Source organism: Molossus molossus, unplaced genomic scaffold, assembly GCF_014108415.1.
Source record: "Molossus molossus isolate mMolMol1 unplaced genomic scaffold, mMolMol1.p scaffold_m16_p_12, whole genome shotgun sequence".
Taxonomy (NCBI): Eukaryota; Metazoa; Chordata; class Mammalia; order Chiroptera; family Molossidae; genus Molossus; species Molossus molossus.
In genome coordinates, this window is record NW_023425347.1 from 82,994,787 (window position 1) to 83,017,077 (window position 22,291).

The 22,291-nt window shown below is 49.9% G+C and overlaps 1 protein-coding gene across 1 annotated transcript in view; it reads left to right on the forward strand.

The window, feature by feature from the left end:
• Positions 1–22,291, forward strand: part of NKAIN1 (sodium/potassium transporting ATPase interacting 1) — a 42,009-nt gene that overhangs the window by 384 nt on the left and 19,334 nt on the right. The gene's annotated exons all lie outside the window — the stretch shown is intronic.

The window sequence follows — 22,291 nt, forward strand, 5'->3', positions numbered from 1 at the left end:
CTGGGGGTGTGTCCGGGGCTGGTTTGTGGATCTGTTGAGGTCCCTGCCATGTGTTTTCCTCTAGATCACTCGTTTGCATTGGCCTCCCTTCCTCTGGGTTTCTGCCTCTGGTCTCCTCCCCGCGAGTGCTTCTCTCAAAGTCTCTGCTCCTGTGTGTGTCTCTCTCTGGGTTTCTCTTTGGTATGTCTCTAGATCTCTAACCATTTCTAGTCCATGTTCATCAGTGTGTGTTGGGATCTTGCTGGAATCTTGGACTCCAAGAACCATTCACTCCTTTGTGCTGTTTCTGCCTCCCTTCACACACACACACACACACACACACACACACACACACCGACTGAGCAGGCCTGGGAATGGAGAGATACCTTCCTGGAAAGGGTCACAAGGAGGTGCCTGGTACTGGGCCAGTCTGACAAACTGGGTGCTGAACCGCCCTCCCTGCTTTCACTGTGGCCTCTGTGGCGTGGGTATGCCATCAGTCAGCAGGTCCACCAGAGCATCAGGAGTGAAGACAGGCAGAGCCGCTCCTCTCTTTGGGCTGGCACTGATGGAGGTGGGGATAGTGGGTGCTCTGGGGAGGATGGGAGCTTCTGAGGACACTTCGCCTAACCCCAGCCTCAGGAACTCAGGTTCTTGTCTCAGGGAGGCTAGTGGAGTGAATTCAGGAGCTGAAGGGGACTGACTCTGCCCTTCAGTTCAGGCTCTGGCAGGTGGATTTGGGAAGGTGATTAAGGAGAGGCCAGGGTCTTCTGCCTACCCTAGAGCTGAGACCCAACAACAAGGGGTTTTTGCATGGGAACCTCTATAGGCAAAAATCAAGTCTGAGTGTGAGCTATGCCTGCCTCCGTGATCTGGTCTCTGCTTTCGCCTGCAGCATTGCCTCTTGTCCACCATAGGTGCGGTGCGTACAGTAATACAGAGCCAAGCTCTGGGTCTGGACGTGCAGCCCTTCTCATTCATCTTGCTTCTCTCCTCTTGGGGACACCAGCCCCAAACTTGCCATCCACAGACCTGCCCTCTTGGGCAGTGGTAGAAACAGCCCAGCCTAGAAAGTTGTAGCCCTGCTCCTCGCTGTGGGGACTCAGGCAAGTGACTTCTCCTCACTGGGCCGCCTTGGTCTGCCTGTCTGTAAACTGCTCATCCTTGAGGGCTGCAGAGGAGATTAATTAAGATCAGGTAGAATGGAAACTCCAGAAGGGTAGAAATGATCTGTTTTGTTCTCTGCTAAATCCCCAGCAGCTGGAACAGGGCCTGGCACTCCATTAATATTTGTAAAACAAATGAATGAATCCGTGATTTTGGCAACTCTTGGCTCACAGGAGAAACACTCTTCTTTATCTGCTTTGAGGAACATAAAATGCCAAGAAGTGCTGAAACCTTTCAAAGGATTCTTTTTTCTGTGTTTGTTCATTTTTTAATTTTAAACTAGGACTTTTTATTAGAAAAGTAATATACACATATTGTAAACATGAATAAGTCACTAAATAATCACAAAGAGCGGAAGGTGAAGGTTAGTTTCCTTCTATGCCCAGTTCCATACCCCAAAGATAATCACTATTAGTAGGATTCCCGTGCCCATTCTGTTGATGATAATAACAATAGTTAGCTTTAGGGACCACTTACTAGGTGCTGGGCACACTTGTAAGCAATTTTCCATGTATTAACTCATTAAATCCTCATAATAACCCTACTAAGTAATTTGCCCAAAGTTCTACAGTTAGGAGCCAGGCTTTGCAGCCAGGCAGCTCACCAGCATCCTCTGATGCCTTTTTAATTAGAAAATAAGTAGTTCTGGCCCTGATTAAGTCAAGGGTCTCTTGGGAGGTGCTTACTACTGTCTATAGAGAGGTGAGGGTGGTGGATGGAGGTAGTCTCCCTTGTCTCCCATTCACCTGCCTCCATTGCTCTCACCAGCTAAGCTAGACCCACCCTTCCACACACACAGGACAGTTCACCAGCTCAAGGGGTTCTGGAGTTAGATGTGACTGGCTGGGATTCTGAATCTCCTGTGTCTTGGCTGGGTGGCTTTGGGCAGCTTGTGAAGGTTACATGAGATAATTTGGGAGGTGCTCGGAAGAGGGACTTGAAAATTGGTTTCTTGGCTCTGTTGCTCTGTCTGAGCTGATTGCACAGTGAGTCCCTTTAGTTGTCACCCCCAGGAGCCTCTGCTCCCTGGCAGCTTCCGTAATGTGCTCCCAGATGCCGGAATTCACCAGCCTGACATTATCCTAGGGAGAAGGAAGCCTCTTTTCTCATCCAATGGAAAGGGGCAGAGCAAGAAGAGGCTGTTAGTTTCTCAGCTGAGAACTTTGCGAGAGGAACTGTGTCATTTTCCTCTTTTGAATGGGCTTTGATCATCATAATAAAACAGGCCAGTTCTAAACATTCTTCTGCAGTTGGGGTAGACTTGTTTGGGTGAGGGAGTAGGGTGTGAGGGTATACTGGAGAGCAGGAGAAGCAGGTGGGGGCTGTACCATTCAGGTGGACAAGTACAGAGACAAGGCTCTGGAGTTTGATAGGTCAGACCTGGGTTTGAGTCCCGACTGTCACTTTCTAGCTGTGAGATCTTAGGCAAGTTGCTTACCCTCATTGAGCCACAGTTTTATCATCTGTTAAATAGGGTTGTGAGGATTAATTGCTTATAATGAACTTAGCACTGTGCCAGGTACAGAATGAGAATCAATAAACTATAGCTTTTTATTCTTACTATCTTAATGATATATACACCATGGAATGCTTTCCGGGAGTTGTGGCCCAAACATCCAGGTGCCCTCCTGCACTCGTCCTCTGTGGGAAGCAGCAAGTACTGGGCCTTGAGCTGAGAGGCAGGAGGCCTGAATTCAAGCCCAGCTCTGTCACGGACATCTTGTGAACTTAGACAAGTCTTTTCCCGCCCTGGCCGGTTTGGCTCAGCGGTTAGAGCATCGGCCTGCGGTCCAGAGAGACCCGAGTTCGGTTCCCGCTAAGGGCATGTACCTCGGTTGTAATTTGTCCCTGGCCCTGGTTGGGTTGTGTGGGTGGCAGCCACTCGATGTGTCCCTTTCACGTCGATGTTTCTCTCTCTCTTTCCCTCCCACTCTGTCTGAACAAAAAATGGAAAAATGTCCTTGGGTGAGGATAAAACAAACAAACAAAAAAATGTCTTTTCCCCACTACAAGCCTCTATTTTTCCATTTGTAAAATTGGAAGAGCCCAACCGATGTGGCTCAGTGGTTGAGCGTCTACCCATGCACCAAGAGGTCGCTAGTTCAATTCCTGGTCAGGGCACATGCCCAGGTTGTGGGCTAAATCCCCAGTGGGGGGCATGCAGGAGGCGGCCAATCAATGTTCTCCCTCATCAATATTTCTATCTCTCTCTCCCTCTCCCTTCCTTTCTCTCCAAAAAATATCAATAAAGCCCTGGCCGATTTGGCTCAGCCATTAGAGCGTCAGTCTGCGGTCCAGAGAGACCTGGATTCGGTTCCTGCTAAAAGCACGTACCTTGGTTGCAGTTCGTCTCTGGCCGGGTCGTGCAGGAGGCAGCCACTCAATGTGTCCCTTTCACGTCAGTATTTCTCTCTCTTCCTCTCTCTCCCTCCCACTCTACCTGAACAAAAAATGGAAAAATGTCCTCGGGTGAGGATTAAAAAAAAAAAAATCAATAAAGAGCTCTGGCTGGTTTTGCTCAGCGGTTTAGAGCGTCAGCCTGTGGACCAAAGAGTCCCGAGTTTGATTCTAGCCAAGGGCACTTACCTTGGTTGCAGTTCGTCCCTGGCCCCAGCTGGGGTTGTGCAAGTGGCAGCCAGTCGATGTGTCTCTCTCACATCTGTGTTTCTCTCTCTCTCCCTCCCACTCTGTCTGAAGATAAATGTAAAAATACCCTCGGATGAGGATTAAAAAAAAGATCAATAAAGAATTAATTAATTAATTAATTAAATGGGAAGAACCATTAGTCTGTGTCCCTAGGGTCCTTCCAGTTCTGCCTGTTAGGGACCCTGGGATGAGGTCTGGGCTGGCCTGGAGGTTTTGGTGCGTCTCAGTGTGGTTCCATTCTATAGGAGATCTTGGGTCCCTTGCTTTTCTTGGCTCCTACTTGAGTATCATCTTGACATTATTAATGCTGTTGACTCCCTAATTTTTATTTATTTCCCTTTTCCTTCCTCTGCCCAGACTCTGCCCTTCTTTCCTAGTCCACCTCCTTCCTGAAACCTTACAGGCCAGGCCACTCTGTTCTTCCCGTAAGAGGATGAACCAAGGAGATTTGCCCAAGGGAGTCATCATCGATGTCTTCATCATCGCCATTAGTTCTCTCATTTCTGGAGTCCTGTGCTAAGCACTTTATATGCATTACCTCATTTAACCAAATGAACTTACATATGTAAAGTGCTTGGCAAAGTGCCTGGTACACGTTAAATGATCGATAAACCTTAGCTACTTTACTGTTTTTAGCCTTCCTATTTTTATTCCACACAATGGGAGAGATGTTATTATCCCCTTTTTCAGATGAGGACATTGAGGCTCAGAGGGGTGATGAGGTTTGCTGTGATCAGTAACCTCATCAGTGACAGAACCAGGATGCCAGCACCCTTCTGCCTGAACAGAGAGCCACCGTGTCCACCCTGTGCCGCTCTGCTCACGTTCAAGCAGTGTGTGATCTCAGGTCTGTTCGTTGCTCCAAGCCTCAGTTTCCTCATCTGAAAATGAAAATGATAATATTTCAATAGGATCTTGCACAAGCCTGGCCCTGTGAGCCTGTGATTGCTCAGGAATACATCACTGCTGCATGACAGCTCTGTGTGACCTTGGGCACAGACTTCCCTCCTCTGGACCCGGTTTCTTCCTCTGTCCAAGAGAGTCATTCCTACCTCTCAGAGTTGTAAAAAGGTACTGAGAAAAACATCCGTTTCATTCCGCTCCCTACAGGAAGGCACGTTGCTTTCTGGAAGGTGGTAGGTGAGGGGGGAAATACGTAGCTTCCTGCTGAGCTGCGAGTAATGGTGTGAAACATGGTCAACCTGATTGATGTTGTTATTAGCCATGGTGATGCTGAAGACGGCAGGGAGATGGCTCCTGGGGCCTGCGCTCTGACACAGCTGCTTCTGCAAGCTCCTGGCTTCCCGGGCGCATCCGGCTGTGCTCTGGTGCTTCAGGTCCTGGACCTGGCTTCGGAGTCAGGAGCATGAAGTGGTCCAGGCCACTGACCCCTTTAGACAGGTGGGGGCTGGGGTGATCAACTCCCTTTTGCAGATGAACAGACTGAGGCCAAACAGCTCTCAGGCCCTTATGATGTTGGCAGAGAAGGGTGGAATAGAGGAGAGGGCCTCTGGGGGACTGGAGGGTAGCCCTGGTTCTTCTCCTTTGCAGGCTGGGTGAGTGATTTCGAGATAAGCTCCCCATAAGTGGCAGCTAATCTAAAATCTAGCATAGGGGCCAAGAGCAATATCTTGGGTCAGACGACCATTTTCACCTTGCTTTGTGACTTCCAGAAAGCCCTCTCACCCTCTCTGAGCCTCTGCCTCTCTCCTGTAAAGTAGTCAGAACAACAGCTCCTACCCCGTGACAGTTTGGGGGCTTCATGAGACAGTGTCTGAACAGCACAGTGCCGGGCTGAAGGACTGTCCCCATGGCTAGCTCTTATTTGCCTTGAGGCTTGAACAAGTCACTTCTGCCCCCATCGCTGCTTGGGTTAGAGATCTAGTGATCAGAACTGTGCCCCAAAACTCTTCAAGTCTTAGTATCTGTATATGGAAAATGTATGGTTCAATGGGAAATAACAACAACAATAATAAACAACTTCCTTTTTTGTTTGGGGTCTGCTGTGAGCCAGGCACTGTGCTAAGCACTTTGTATACCTGTTCTTGTTACTGTCTGGCTCATTCATGGCCACATACATATTATAATAGGGACAGAATAAGGATTCAAACCCAGATCCAGGACTCCCAGCTTCTACCTTGCGTGCCATTGTCAGATGGTGGGGATGCTGGATGTGGAAGCTGGGGAGAGATCGAAATCCTTCCTCAGCCATGAGGGGTTGTTACTGGATACCAGATATTCTGAGCTGCTTGCTCCACCAACTCCCCCCGACGCCCCAACTTCATCTCCATTTCTGTTCATCCCATGGCCTGTGTAGGGTTTAAGGAAATTGTGATGCAGGTCGAGAAAAAGTTACCCAGGGAGTAAATTAACCTGCATTGAAGACTTATTGGCCCTCATAACAACTCTTTGAGGTAAGTGTAGTTTTTATACCCATTTACTGATGGGCATACCGAGGCTCAGAAGAATGAAGTGACTTGTTGCCAAGGAAACAAGATGCAGTCTAGGCCTCAGATGAGTGATCAAGGGGAAGAATTTGAGGACAGTTGTAAAATCCAAACCAAGCTCCAGTCATTGAAGTCTCCTTTCCTCTAGTTTCAGGGAGGGGTTGGTACTGGGAGAGCAGGCTGGCACCAGAGATGTGTTTTTTCTTTTTATTTATTTTTTTTATCCTCACCTGAGGATATTTTTTCACTTTTTGTTCAGATAGAGTGGGAGGGAGAGAGAGTAAGAGAGATAAACATCGACGTGAAAAGTACACATTGAGTGGCTGCCACCCGCACAACCCAACCAGGGCCGGGGACAAACTGCAACCGAGATACATGCCCTTAGCGGGAACCGAACCCGGGTCTCTCTGGACCGTAGGCCGACGCTCTAACTGCCGAGCCAAACCAGCCAGGGCCAGAGATGTGTTTTTTCAAAGCTAGTTCCAGGCCACAGGGAGTGGAGCTGGCTGTGTGGTCCGGGGATTCCCAGTCCCGGTGCCCTTGGCCTCCCTCCTTGATCAGGAAAAGGAGAGGGGTGGTGGTTCAGAGACAGGGAGAGTCTCCGGCAGCAAAGCAGGCCTCCCCGATTCACACGCTTCTGCCAGCAGGTACCGAGGTTTTAGAAGGTTTTAGAAGAGCTGTATCTTTGGTTGCAGGTTCCTGAGCCCTGACCCGTCTCAAAGCAGCTGGTGAACCCCGGGGCAGGGAGGTTAGCTGGGAAGAGCTTGGGCTTTGGGGTCAGGCTGGGGATTGAGTTTTATCTCTGCCTCTTTGTAGCTGGGTGACCTTGGGCAAGACATTTAATCTCTCTGAGCTTCACCTGCATTTCTCTAAATCAGGATAGTAATAATAATTTGTTACTATTACTGATTTTAGAGAGAAAGAAGAAGGGAGAGAGAAACACTGATTTGTTGTTCCACTTCTCTGCATTCATTGGTTGCTTCTGTATGTGTCCTGGCCAGAGATTGAACCCGAAACCTTGGCGTATTGGGACGACGCTTTAACCAACGAAGCTACCTGGCCAGGCAGGATAGTAATAATGTGCCTCAAAGAGTTGCTGGAGGCTCCTTTGAGGTAAGATATGCTGAGTGGGGTTCACAGAGGGTTCACGCCTCCGTTGAATGCACCATGCACCGGAGGTGAGGAAGCAGATTCTATGAATCTGAATACCTGGGGTAGGAAACAGGAAATGTCCCCTTTTCCAACCAGGAGAAGGCCCGAGTTGGAGTAGAGGTTCTGCTAAATCTTGTGGCCTTGGCCTTGACTGTCCCTGGGTCTTCTCTTTTGTAACATGGGGACTGTTACAGAGAGTGATCTGAGATAATGCAGGGAGAGCTCTGGGCACAGTGCCCGGCGCGCGGTCAGAGGGAACCAGGGAGAAAGGTGTGACCCTCTGTGTCCCCCTCTGCAAAGGGAGAAGGTTGGACTCCAGCTCTGAGTCACCAGTGAGTTCTGTCCTTTCCCAGGCGGAGATCAGAGCTGCTGCCACAGGCAGTGACCGAGGGGGGTATCAGGTCCTGGGGAGAGGAGGAGACTCCCGCATTTGCCTTTGATGGCCTGCTCCAGGCTTTACACCTGGGTGTCCGGTTGTCAGGGACTCCAGTGACATCTTCTTTCCTCTTTCTGTTGGAGTGAGTGTTTATACTGTCCCCATTCCAAATGCCCACATGGCACGTGTGGTTGTAAAATGAAGTCTCAGACCATAGAGGTTCACAGCAGGAGGTTCTGACCCATCACTAACCCTGGTCAGCACGGGTGAGCTTCCTGAACTCCAGCAAAACTAAATACTGCTGAGTCAGAGAGTTAGAATTGCCACCAGCTAACCCTACCTAGAGTGGCACTCAGCAAATATTTCTGAAGAACCATAAAGTGCTGAGCACATTCCTAAATGCTGATTCGCCTTAGGGTACAAAATATGCCCTCAGCCACGAGCCAGAATCCCACGGTTCTCATACTCACTTGCTGTGCAACTTTGAGCTGGCCCTGCCACTCTCTGAGCCTCACTTTCTCCAGTCTGACACTGGGGCATGGAGGAGAGAGTGTTGCGGTGGTTTTGAAACGACAGAGGCTCTGCAGTGACAGACTGACAATCAGGTAGTAAGTTCCCTGTCCCTGGCAGTGACTAAGAATATATATATATATAGGTTGGATGACCACTTGGACGTGTAATGGATCTAATGATGATCCAGCTTCCTTGGAGTCATCAGGTGTGGTTCTGCGTCTTGAGAGGACAGTAGCAACAGCACAAAAGGGTATCTAATACAAATAATTAAAATTGTGAGCATTTTGTGCTCTTCCCATGTGCCTTTGCTTTAAGCATGCTCCACCCTCTCCCACCCCAAATCACAGAACCTGGCACGGGAAGTGGGGGTCTATAGACACTCCCCCCACCCCCGATGGCTCTGGCTGCCCCTTGCCCTAGAAGGGGAGGTAGCCCGGGGTTTTCAGAGTAGGGATGGTTCCTAAGGCTCTTTATTTTGGGTGGGGGGGTAGGTTCTGCAGCCCCAGCCTGAACCAAAGATGTGGGTTTTCAATTACACAATTAAATGCACAATTAGGCATAATTACCAGTGCTCAGAGCCCAAGACTGCTCATAATAGGCGTGTAATCTACTGCAGCCTCTGTTTGTACTACTCAGTGCGCTCCCTAATGATGCCAGGATGCCTTCACACTGCACTGTTGCCATGGAAATGAGCCCGCCACCACCATGCAGGGCTGACAAATGGTGTTCCGGTCTGGGTCCCGGGATTGTTTCTGAGGCCTCTGCAGCCAGCCTTGGATAGGAGGGGCCAGCCAGGTGGGCCAGGAAGGTGGGTTAGTCCTCCCTGCTCTCAGACACACCCCACTGGCATAAGCCAGCATTGGAGCCACCAGGGAGGACAGGAGAGGGGAGCTTCAGCCTCCCCCCGTCTCCCAGACTCCTCAAGCCTTGAGTAGGATGGCCCAGGTGCTGTGATCATCGGTGCAAGCTGAGGTCTGGACAGGGGCCCTGCATGCAGCTGGTTCCCACATAGGCCTGGGTCTGCTGTGAACTGGCTCTGGGGCCTGGACAAGTCCTTATACCTCTCTGGGGCTCTGTGTCCCCATATGTGAAACGAACTGCGGGCTCTCTGCACGTGGTGCAGTCTAATAGGGGAGATTTAGGGGGCACTTACGCACACTGCTGACTGTTGTAACAGCTTCACCCGTAGTGGCTCATTCACCCTCCCTGCACCCTTGTTTAGTAGACAGAGTTTTACAGAAGCGGAACCTGGGCTGCAGGCAGTGCCAGAGCTGGGGTACGGACCCACGCAGCCTGACTCCAGGCCCCCACTCCTGACCTCTGACGTGCGGCCTCACGCGTGTGTCTCACATCTCCCTTGCAGCAGCCCCAGTGGCGGGCTGTTGTTATCCCCATGTCCTAGACGGGGGTGGGGGTGGTGGGGGTGGGGGAGGGTAACAGAACTAAAGTCATTTGCCGCAAGTCACCCACAAGGCTGTGGCAGAGTAGGTTCTGGCTAAGGCCAAAGCCGGGATTTCCAACTTTGGCTTCTTAGTGGAAGTTGTGAAGGGGTAAAAAGATTTTCTTCCACAAGCACATACCAGGGATCCCCATGATCCCATCTGGCCTGGCCCCTGAGGAAGCAGGGAGTTGTGGGGTCCCTCAGACCCAGCACTTTGCTTTGACCTTAAAGGAAATTTTGGCCCTCATTCTGACTCCCTCAATCCACCCTTACCTTGGTCATTAGAAACACAGCCTTTTATTACACTCATTTTTTCCCTACACCTCCCTGTCACTCGGCACGTTATTATGGACACCTACTATGTGCCAGTTCTTGGGGATGGGTCAGGCACAGTAGAGAAGCAAGACTGAGTACAGAGGCTTTAGGATCAGATGGGGCTGAGTTCATATCTTGCCACTTAATAATGATTTGGGGTTGCCCGGCCGGTGTGGCTAAGTGGTTGCGTGTTGACCCATGCACCAAGAGGTCGCTGGTTCGACTCCCAGTCAGGGCACATGCCCAGGTTGTGGGCCTAATCCCCAGTGGGGACATGCAGGAGGCGGCCAATCATTATTCTCTATCATTGATGTTTCTATCTCTCTCCCTCTCCCTTCCTCTCTCTCTCAAATCAATAAAGAAAAAAATTTTTTTAATGATTTGGGCAAGCTGCTTGACCCATGCCTTTGTTTCTTCATCGGTAAAGAAGGCACCCATCTATACCTTGCGGGTTTGTAGACAATATTAGCAATCAGAGCTACCACTTGCTAAATGCTTACTATACACCAGGCACTTGGCCAAGGCCATGATATGCCCTGGGTGAACCTCCCTAACAATCTGTCATTCCCATTGAATAGATGAAGCAACTGAGGCTCAAGAAGCTCAAGGGCCTTGCCCAGGCCCTCACAGCTGGTGAGTGGTGAGCGAGCATCAGCATCCAGAGCCCCCCGCTCTTCCCCGCCAGGTGTCCTGCCAGCGTGGAGGGGTGGGTGTGCCTCCTGTACTTCCTGGAGCCCTGGCTGCTGGGCCGGTTCTTAGAGAACGCAGCATCTGGGTGAAAGGGCAATCTGAGGGTGAGGGTGAAGTGCCCTCCTGGCCCAGCTCAGGGTTCTATCTGGCTGGATGATTTCTACTGACATCCTGAAGTCCGGGTTTTCTCAGAGGGGGCTGTCAGACATTACCTTCGCCCCCGGTCAGTACAGCCTGGAATGCTAGGATTTGCCCAAGACCACAGTGTGTCAGTGGCAGAATTGAGACTAGGAGCCAAAGCCAATTGAGGACACTTCTTGTAACCTCCGTTTAACCCCTACCAGCCCTTTGGAGAGGGGTTTGAGGGCTGTGGAGGTATGTACGTTGTTTCTATGTATGTATGCAGAACTGTGCACAGCTCCCTGCCTAAGCGTTTGTGGGGCAGACACTGGCACGTAGAGATTTGTGGATCAATAAACATCCCTTCCCGCTTCCTCCCTCTTCATTTATTCATGAACTCTGAACTCCCTGGCTCCAGAGAAACTGCCTGGAAGAAAGCAATTAGAGCATAATTAGAACCACTCCTATTATCAACTCTCAGCAGGAGGGGAAGGGGGGCTGCTAGGGTGCGGGGTGGCCCCGGGAGTTCCCTCCAGCCCCAACTCCAGCAGCTACCCATTCAGCTTCTCACCCCGGGGCTCAGCCTCCCCGGAGACCTGGGCACCTGCCCACCTTCAGCAGGGAATAAGGACCTCATCCCCAGAGGTATTCAAGCATCTGATAAGGCCAGGGAGGTGGGCTTTCTGCCTTGCCTACTAAGTTAGAGTAGAGATTCCAAGTCCCTTCTATGCTGAGCTTTTTGGGTGCTCTCCGCTAGGGCCTAGGCTGGGCACTGCAGGAAAACTAAGAAGCTCAAGACTTCTGCCTTCCAGAAAACATCCCTGTATCAGGCTGTGAATGAAGACTATAGTGACAAAAGGAAATGTAAATTACCGGGAGGAAGAAATTTATCAGACAGGACTCCATTCATGGCCAGATGACTAGTAGTAGTAATTACAGTACCAGCAGTCACTGTTAATGGAGTGTTTTTGACCCCAAAGCCACTGCTTCTCCCCCACCCCCAGATGTCCCACCAGCAGAGAGGTCGCCCAGGAGCCTGTCCCTCCTTTCTCCCTGAGAAAGACAAAGACGGGAGGTGTCAGGTGCTGTTCCTCACTTCAGTTGCATTTCCTCGGATAATCATGCAGGAGCCCTAGGAGGTGGCTTCCATAGTATCTCCAATCCAGGGGAGGAAGCCACAGCCCAGGATTGACAAAGCCTGCCCAAGATTACTCAGCGCTGGTGCAGAACTCAGACCCAGGCCTTTCAGACTCTAGAACCCTCATGCTTTGTGCTCCACCAGATTTGAGAGCCCTGTCGCTGATCTGGGTCACCACCCCAGACAGGAGTCACTGCCCCAGAACCAGCCTTGGCAAAGGAAGGTGATGGCCTGGCAGATGAGGATCTCGGGGCCTCTTGAGGGAACGTCACCGTGGATACAGAAGCCCCTGCTGTAACCAAGGAGACAGCCCCCTAGCCCTTAGGCTGTGATAAGGAGTATGTGGCTTCATGAGGGGAAACTGTCACCTGGGGCCCAAATGGACAGAGGAGGGGATGAAGGGCCAGATGCCCTCAGAGAAGGGTTGCGGAGACAGTGGGGCTCCCTCCTGAGAACGGGGATGGAGTACCTGGGTACAACCAGGCTTCCTTCTTCCCTTACCCTGTCCCACCTGAGGGGAGGTTGCCATGATAACCGGTTCCCCTTCACTGACCCTCTGCAAGGAGCTGTCCCCTTTCTCCCAGTGACAGGTGGTTACCCTGGCAACAGACCCTGTGCCCAGCAGGAGTCTGGCTTCCCAGTGGCCCCTTCCCTCACATGTGAAAATAGATTGTCCTGCTGCACACAGCAGCTCTGTCCAGCTGGAGGGGCCAACGCTCAGATGTGGGTCTTTAGCGCCTCAGCAGGCTGCCCCGTGAGAGCAAGCAGGTACCTTTCTGATGTTTGGAGCTCCCCCCAAGCCCCCTGTTTACAACCTGTCTGTGGCTTTTCCTTGCCTCCAGGAAGAAGTCTAACTGGTGGTGGGGAGGGGGTCTCAAACTTGAACATCAGAATCACCTGGAGCGCTTATTAAAATACACGTTTGGGCCCTGGCCGGTTTGGCTCTGGTTGGAGCGTCGGCCTGTGGACCAGAGAGACCCGGGTTTGGTTCCCGCTAAGGGCATGTACCTTGGTTGCAGTTTGTCCCGGCCCCAGTTGGGATCATGTGGGTGGCAGCCACTCGATGTGTCTCTCTCACATCCGTGTTCCTCTCTCTCTCTCTCTTCCTCTCTCCCTCATACTCTATTTGAAGATAGGTGCAAGAATGTCCTTGGATGAGGATTAAATTAATAGATAGATAGATAGATAGATAGATAGATAGATAGATAGATAAAAAATACACGTTTGGGCCTTTCCCCGTGTTTCTGATTCGCTAGGTCTAAGGTGGGATCTGAGGGGGTGCATTCCTAACAAGTTCCAATATGTGTGGAGGCTGCTGGTCTGGGGAACCACACATTTGAGAATTGGGGGTCTAACCAATGGGACACTGGCTGTCCGGCTGGCCCACCAACCTGAACACTCACCGCCTCCAGTCCCTGAGCTCAGATCACATTGATGTAAGCACACCAACTGCACCTCACACCTCAGTGCCTCTGCACATGCCGCTCTGGCCTCTGGAAGTCTGCCCAAGACTACACAGCATTGGTGCAGGACTCAAACCCAGGCCTTTCGGACTCTAGAACCCTCACGCTTTGTGCTTCACCAGGTTTGAGAGCCCTGCTATTACTATATTTATGATTTTTATAATAAAGAAATATTTTTAATAAATATTTTTATTGATTTTTAAAGAGAGACGAAGGGAGAGGGAGAGAAAGAGAGACATCAATGCGAGAGCAGAACATCAATTAGCTGCCTCCTGCATGCCCCCTACCGGGAATTGAGCCCGCAACCCAGGCATGTGCCCTGACAGGGAATCGAACCAGCAACCCTTTGGTACATAGGACGATGCCCAGCCAACTGAGCCACACTGGCCAGGGCCCTGTCCCCTCTTTAAGGCCAGCTACCCCATTATTTCCTCTTTGGAGCTTCTCCGTGCTCCTGCAACACTGACGTCTTCATTCGGGCTCTGGCAGCCCCCATCACTCCATTACTGCAGGCACCACACTGTTGAAATCTGTTCCTATTTCCACGTGGACTCTCTGCCTGGGTTGAGCTCTGTGAGGCCTGGAGAGGTGTCTGAGCCATCTGGACCTCAGGGCATCTCAGTGAATGTGTGATGCTAGAATGAACTCCACGAGCAGACAGCAAGCCCGGGTGAACAGTCACAAAGCTTCGTTTACTCTGCCAGTCCAATGTTCATTGTTGCTTACTCTGGGCCAGGCACTGCACTGGGTGGTAGGGGTTCTGTGGGAGGCACAGTTCCTGCCCCCGTGGGCTCAGATACCCTCAGTGATCGAGTTGGTGCATGACCAGCGCCGTACAGGAGAAGATGGTGACGGATCTGGGTGTTACGGAGAGGGCTTCTTGGAGACGGTGGTCAGTGTGGAGTTGAACAGTCTGCACACAAAGCACGAACCTTTGCGCAGACCTTATTGCATGTCCTCCTCCCTGCAGCCTTACCAGGCAGAAACTGTCATCCCTGTTTTACAGATGAGCAAATGGGACCCAAGAGGGGAGTTCACTGGGCCACAGTCACAATAGGCATGTGGCAGAGCTGTGGTGTGCTAGGATTCCAATACTAAACCCCAAGCTTTCTCTATCCCTGTCGCTGCCCCCAGAGCCCAGGCACCTGTGTGGCCTGAGCCTCTGCTTTGGGAACGTGTCTCCAGTGACGATTTACCAGTTTACTCATGACAGAACCCAGAGTCCCCTGTTCAGTCAGCCCCAAGCCCACTTTCAGGACCCGCTGGGCTTCAGAGGACAGCCTGTGTGGCTGGTGTGTGCACCCCCAGTACCCAGGGACAAAGCCAGCTGTGTGGGGAAGAAGGGCAGGTGTGGATGTTGCGGACACGTGTGTCCGGACCTGTGTATGACGCCCCTGCCCAGAAGGAAGCCGGAGGGGGTTGCTGGCTGGAGCTGGAAGAGGCCTAGAACTTGAAGGAGTTAGGGAAATTCAAATTCACAGCCTGGCCTTCCAGACCATTATGTCTGCGTAAGAACATAGAATGTATTTTATTCAAGTTTGTTAGCTTAGTTTATAATATAAATGCTTAGACACTCTTGCCTGAGTCCCGAAGACTCCTAGTGTTAGAGAGAAGGGTCTAGACAAGGTGTGGGGTGCAGATGCTTGATCTGCCTTGGGCAGTTCCTACTGCTCCAACCTGTCATTCCTGTCTGCTCTCAGCAGCCCCGCATGCCATCTGAGTCGGCTGCTGTCACCCCCAAGATAGGCCACCAGGGACACAGGGATCCCCCACTAAAGGGAGAGGCTGTCTGGGGTCCATCCTGGGCATCACACTGTGGTTGTCAGCTGTGACAGGCTGGGCTGGTTGCCCGCCCACCCCCGGGGCCTGATGGGACAAGGTGGGAGGGGGAGGGAGGGTGCCTGGTCTAGCAAGGCCTGCACCAGGCGATGCTGAGCACCCTTTTCCTGCTGCTCCTTAGGTGTGAACGCAGTCGGGTTGCCCAGCCTCTCTGAGCCGAGTTTTTACATCTCTAAAATGCCTCTTAGGGCTACTGAGCAAACTCAATGAGAGAATCCATGGAAAGCACTCAGCACAGCACCTGGCACTTAGCCAAGGCTTAGGTCGTGGTCGCTGCTGTAATGAGGGCTAACAGGAATCACGCTCAGGCTCCCGGAGGGCGGTGCACATGGAAGGCACACAGTCATGACTGTTCCGAGCCGGACGCTCCCGGGCGGATGATCTTGGACTTTGGGAGCCAGGAGCATCCCCAGAGAACATCCCTCCAACCCTTGGTTTGAACAGACAGGTACGCAGAGGCCCAGGGAGGCAGTGGAGCCTGTTGGGTCCAATCTGATGCCCGGCATCAGGGTCCTTCACGGACTGTTCTAGGAAGTGGGTTGGTGTCATTTCTGGAAAGGATCACTGTGGGGTATGTGATTCCAGGCAAAAATACCCTGAACAAAAATAAACACTCCCAGGTGGGTGGGAGTGGTCTGCTCCTCTGCTCGGCTCTGGGCAGCCGTGGGCAGGAGTCTGCAGCTGGAGCTATTCCCCATGGTCCCGCTGTTTGCAGGCAGAGCTGGTGAGGGAGCAGTGGCAAAGGCGCCCATCAGCCCAGGAGGTGCCACTAAATAAGTCACAATGCCACATACGCGCCTGCGGCTCCACTCTGACAACTGGTGATCTCAAGAAAGGGCCTCACTCTCCCCCTCTGAGAAATGGGGACACTGCTTCCCTAACAGGACAGTAGTTCTGTTGTTGCTCATGCACCTGGGGCCAGCAGGCTGGGCTCAGGTCGCTGGCAGCCATGTGCCCTTGGCAGTTCCCTTCCTTATGCTTCAGTTTCCCGTGTGCAAAGCCAGGATGATCTCAGTCTCTACCTGGCGCATTTTCTGTGAGGATTAAATGAATTAAAGCCTGCTGAGCACGCGAGAGATACCTGGGATACAATAAGCGTTAGCTATTACCTCCTAGTGTCATTCTGGGGATAACATGAAATGCCACCTGTGAAGTGCCATGCTCAGCATATGCGCATAGTAGGTACTTAAGAACCTATGAACCTGTTTCTTCCTTTTCCTTCCTCCTGTGACCCCCCAGTCCTTAGGGGGGCCCTCCCTCCACCTTGCATCCACAGGACACCTCTTCCTTCAGTAGGCTCTGGCCCAGGGCCAGGAAACAATTGCAGGAGGCAGCTCCACTCCTTCTGAGCTCCTCTGCCCTCCCCGCGGTCCGCAGGCAGCCTGGGGGCCAGGGGCTGAGGGCTGGGGGCTGGGAGGTGAGGAGGAGGAGAGAAGAAGGCTCCTGGGGGCTGCAGTATCTGTTAAGAGCCTGGGCTCTTAACCCAGACACACCTGGGTTTGCCGCCACTCTGCCCCCTCCAGCTCTGAGGTCTGAGGCTGCACTCCCCTCCCTAGGACAGAGGCGGTGACCCATCCCTCACTTGTGGGTGAGGGCGAAATGAGATGGCGCACGCAGAGTGCTTGGCACGGAGCCTGACAGAGTAAGTGCGCACAAAATATTGGCCGTCATTATTAATGCTAGTGTGACAGTTCAGAGCCAGGCATTTTGAAGGGAAACACTTCGGCCCAGTCCCCTGGAGGGGTGCCCCCTGGGGAGAGGGCTGGACCCTGCCCGGGGCCTCTCCTGCACTCCTTCTTACTTCCTGGCTCTTACAGGCCCCAAATGACCCCACCCCTGGCCCTCTTTAGGGCTAGACCAGAACAGAGCAGCCCCGCCCCCCAGAACTGGTGAAAGGAAGGAAGAGGGGGACAGGATGGAGGGATGACATTCCTTCTATTCATTTATTCCTTCATGCCACAGATACATCAGAGCAGGAGACCTGCAGAAATAACCAGACCTTTGCCACACTGGAGAGGAAGGGCAGTGCAAAGGGCTAAGGATACCAGGCTGGTACAGCCCCCTTCACCTCTCTGAACCTCAGTGTCTTTATCTGTCCAATGGGGCTAGTACCCCACATTAGGGTGGCGGCATACGTCACAGACTGAGCTGTGAAGGCCTGTTTAGATGTCTGGTAGCTGCTGTGTGCTTCTCTACTGGAAGGAGAAGCGGGAAAGCTGGGATGGGAGCCAAGGCTGGGATGATAATAATGGAAGGGGAATCCGGAAGCCCCGGAGGAGGGGCTCCTGAGCCCGCCACTGTTGCTAGGCAGACTTTTCCACCTGGCCTTTATTCAGGCTGGGAAGTCAGAAGGGGTGGCTGTTGCCATAGCAGTGAGGTTGGTTTTCATCTGTATTTTCTTTCTGGGAGCTTCGGTACAGAGGTATCACTAAATAAGTCAGGGACTTGGATTTTTCCTCTCTCTCTATCAGGTCACATCCAGAGTGGCTCAGCTCCGAGAAATGACCTCCCAACTCCTTTCCAGATGTTTAGTGGGAGCACTTGACTTGATACCTCCGGTATGATGCTTGCCCCAAGGAGGTGCTCAGAGGGCTTGGTGCCCCGTCTCCAGCTCTAAGCTGTTTTCCTGCCCATTCTCCGACCCTGTCACATTGGCGTCTGGCCACAGGACACAAAAGCCCTTCCAGCCCTTATCTCTGTTGCCCTGCTTGTTCTCATTTCCCCTGTCCTAGCCACAGGGATCTTTTCTGGGTCCTACTTGCCAAGCTCCCTCCTTCCACAGGAGCTTTGCGCATGCTCTTTCCTCCTCCTCCACCTCTTTCCTCGCTAACCCCTCTTCCTTCAGGTCACTTCCTCTAGAATGTCTTCCTTGACCACTGCCATTACAGCGCTCATCCTTGGCACCCTCTCTCAGAGCCCTGACTACAACAGAAATGTTGCTGTGTGTGTGTGTTTGGTTTTCTCCCCACCAGCCCCCATGAGGACAAGAGCTGTGTCTGGGATTTATCTCTTCCTCCTCCTCTTCCTTCTTATTGAGGTATGATTCACATATCATAAAATTCACCATTTTAAAGTGTAAAAGTCAGTGGTTTCTAGTATGTTCACAGAGTATGTACAACCATCAACACTATCTAACTCCAGAACATTTTCAGCCCTCCCCCCCGAAACCGCAAACCCATTAGCAGTCACTCCCCATTTTCCCTCTTGCTAGCCCTTGGCTACCACTAATCTACTTTCTCTCTCTGGATTTGCCTGTTCTGGACATTTTATATGGTGGAATCATCACTCTGTGGTTCTTTGTGACTAGCTTCTTTCACTTAGCATAATGTTTGTTTTTTTTAATCCTCACCTGAGGATATTATTCCATTTATCTTCAGATAGAGTGGGAGGGAGGGTGGGAAGGGAAGAGAGAGAGAGAAACATCAACATGAGAGAGACACATCAGTGGTTGCCTCCTGCACAAACCCAACCAGGACCGGGGACCGAACCACAACCAAGGTACGTGCCCTTGGCCAGAATCAAACCCCTGGCTCTGGTTCATGGGCCCACTCTGTAACCACTGAGCCAAACCGACCAGGGCAGCATAATTTTTTGTGTGTATTTGTTTCCTTTATTGATTTTAGAGAGAGAGGAAGGGAGAGGGAGAAAGAGAGAGAAACATCAATGAGAGAGAACATCAATTAGCCACCTTCTGCATACACCCTACTGGGTATTTGGCCCACAATCTGGGAATGTGCCCTGACTGGGAGTTGAACTGGTGACCTCTTGGTGCATGGGTCGACGCTCAACCACTGAGCCATACTGGCTGGGCAGCAAAATGTTTTTAAGATTCATTCATGTTGTAGCATTTATCATTACTTTATTCCTTTTTATGGCTGAATAATATTCCACGTATGGACATACCACATTTTGTTTATCTATTAATTAGCTGATGAACGTTTGGGTTGTTTCCGCTTTTTGGCCACTGTGAATACTGCTGCTGTGAACATTCCTGTAGAAGTTCTGTGTAAACTCTGTTTTCAATTTTCAGGTATATACCTAGGAGTGAAATTGCTGGGCCATATGATAACTATGTTTAATTTTTCAAAGAGCCAGCCTATTTTCCATAACAGCTGCATCATTTTATATTTCCACGAGCAATGCATGAGAGCTCTACTGTCTCCACATTCTCACCCAAATTTGTCATTCTCTGTCTTTTTTTTTTAATCCTTATCCAAAGATGTTTTTCCATTTACTTTTAGATAGGGTGGGAGGGAGGGAGAGAGAGAGAGATACATCGATTGATTGTCTTCTGCATGACCCAGACCAGGGCCAGGGACTAAACCACAATCAAGGTATGTGCCATTGACTGGAGTTGAACCCAAGATGCTTTGGTCCATGGACTGATGCTCTAACCACTGAACCAAACTGGCCAGGGCTGTCTTTTTTTATTTTAGCTATCTTCATTGGTGTCAAGTAGTATCTGTGGTTTTGATTTGCATTCCCTAATGACTAATGATGTTGAGCCTCTGTTCATGTGTTTATTGGCCATTTGTATATTTCCTTTGGAGAAATTTCTGTTCAAATTCTTTGCCCATTTTAATTGTATTATTTGTCGTTTTATTGTTGAATGATAAAGGGTTCTTATATGTTCTAGATTCTAGACCCTTATCACATCTGTGATTTGCAAATATTTTCTCCCATTGTGTGAGTTGACTTTTCACTTTCTTTTTTTTTTTTTAATCCTCACCTGACATTGTTTTGCATTTATCTTCAGATAGAGTGGGAGGGAGAGGCGGAGGAAGAGAGAGAGAGAAACATCGATGTGAGAGAGACACATCTACTGGTTGCTACCCACACACCACCAACTGGGGATGGGGACAATCTGCAACCGAGGTATGTGCCCTTAGTAGAACCAAACCCAGGACTCTCTGGTCCGTGGGCAAATGCTCTAACCCCTAAGCAAAACCTTTGATGTTCAAAAGGTTTTGATTTTGATATTGTCCAATTTATCCAGTGTTTCTTTGGCTGCTTGTGTTTTTGGTATCATATCTAAGAAATGCCTGTTACAAGGTCACTTAGATTTACACCGATGATTTCTTCTAGGAGTTTTATAGTTTTAGCTCTTACATTAGGTCTGTTATCCATTTTGAGTTAGTTTTTGTTTATGTTGTGAGGTATTAGTCCAACTTCATTCTTTTGCGTGTGGATATCTAGGTGTCCCAGCACAGCACAGTTTGTTGAAAAGACTATGCTTTCTCCACTGAATGGTCTTGGCACCCTTGTTGAAAATCCATTAACTTTAAATATATGGGTTTATTTTTGGACTCTCAATTCTATTTCATTAATCTATATACCTAACCTTATGTCAGTACCACACTGTCTTGATTACTGTAATGTCATCATAAGTTTTAAAATCAAGAAGTGTAAGTCCTCAAATTTTGTTGTTTCTCAGGATTATTTTGGCTGTTCTCAGTTTCTTGAATTTCTATATGAATTTTAGGACCAGCTCATCCATTTCTGGAAAAATAAAAAGGTAGTTGGAATTTTGACAGATTCTGTTAAATCTCTAAGATCAATTTAGGAGTATTGCCATCTTAACAATATTGAATCTTCCAATCCATGGACACGGGATACCTTTCCATGTATTTAATTTTTTCAACACTATTTTATAGTTTTCAGTGTATGAATTTTTCACGTCTGGTTAAATTTATCCTAAGTACTTTATTCTTTTTAATGCTACTATATATGGAATTTTCTTAATCCAATTTTGTATTGTTCATTGCTAGTATACAGAAATACAACTGATTTTTGTATATTGATCTTGGATCTTGCAACATTGCTGATCTAACTTAGGAGCTCTAAGTTTTTTAATAGATTCTTTAGAGTTTTCTCTATAAAAGATCATGTCATCTGTATGTAGAGCTAATTTTATTGTCTTCCTTTTCAATCCAGATACCTTTGATTGATTTCTTTTTCTTGCCTCATCGTCCTGGCTGGAACCTTCAATGCAATGTTGAGTAGAAGTGTGGAGAGTGGACATTCTTGCCTTGTTCCTGATTTTAGGGGAATGCTTTCAGACTTTCACCATTCAGTATGATGTTAGCTGTGGGTTTTTCATACATGCCTTAACCAGGTTGAAAAAGTTCCCTTCTGTTTCCATTTTGTTGAGTGTTTATATCCTGAAAGGGGCTGTGTCTGTTTGCTTTGCTCACCACTGTATCTCCCATGTCTAGCACTGTGAATGACATGAAATGAGGTGAGAACAAAGGTCTAATCATGGCTCATGGAGCCAGTCTTCTCAAGACCCTCCTACAGTGACTCCAGCTGTGCATGTCCCTGACCCCAGGCTTGGATCTTTTCTCCTCACTCACTCCTCTCAGCCTTATCTTGGCCTTGACCCACAGACTTTAATTCTGGCCTAAATTGTCCCCATTTCAGACGATAAAACAACCTCAACCATGCTGAGTGACTTACTAGCCATGTGGCCTGTAAGTGGTAGAAACAGGATTCATGCGCAGTCTGATAGCATCTCAGAGTGCAGTTCCTGCACCTGCCAGGTGGGGAGGAGGAGGAGGACACTAAGCCACAGGATACAGATACCATGCATCTGTGCACAGCATTGATTCTATCCTGATTTCCAGGGAAATGAACTAAAGAGGAGGCTCTGTTTCAGAGTAGAATGCTGGATGCATATTCTTTTCAGATAAAACAGAGTCGCAGAAGATTCCTCTCTTGCAGCTGTTGGGGATGCTCAGTTGGGAAGGAGTTGGGGCCTGAACATTGCAGGGTTGCTAATCTTGGCCCAGTTGGAACATGAAGTGTGAGCCCTGGGGATCTCCCCTGTGAGGGTAGAGCTTGATGGCTCCTTGATCTCAGTTATCCTATTGGATCCACCTTATCCCAGGAGGCAAGAAGGGTAAGGATTACAATTCCCATTTTACAGATGAGCAAACAGAGGCCCTAAAAGGTCATGCAATTTGCCCAAGGTTTTAGTGACATAATTCTGAGCCAGACAGGCTGCCC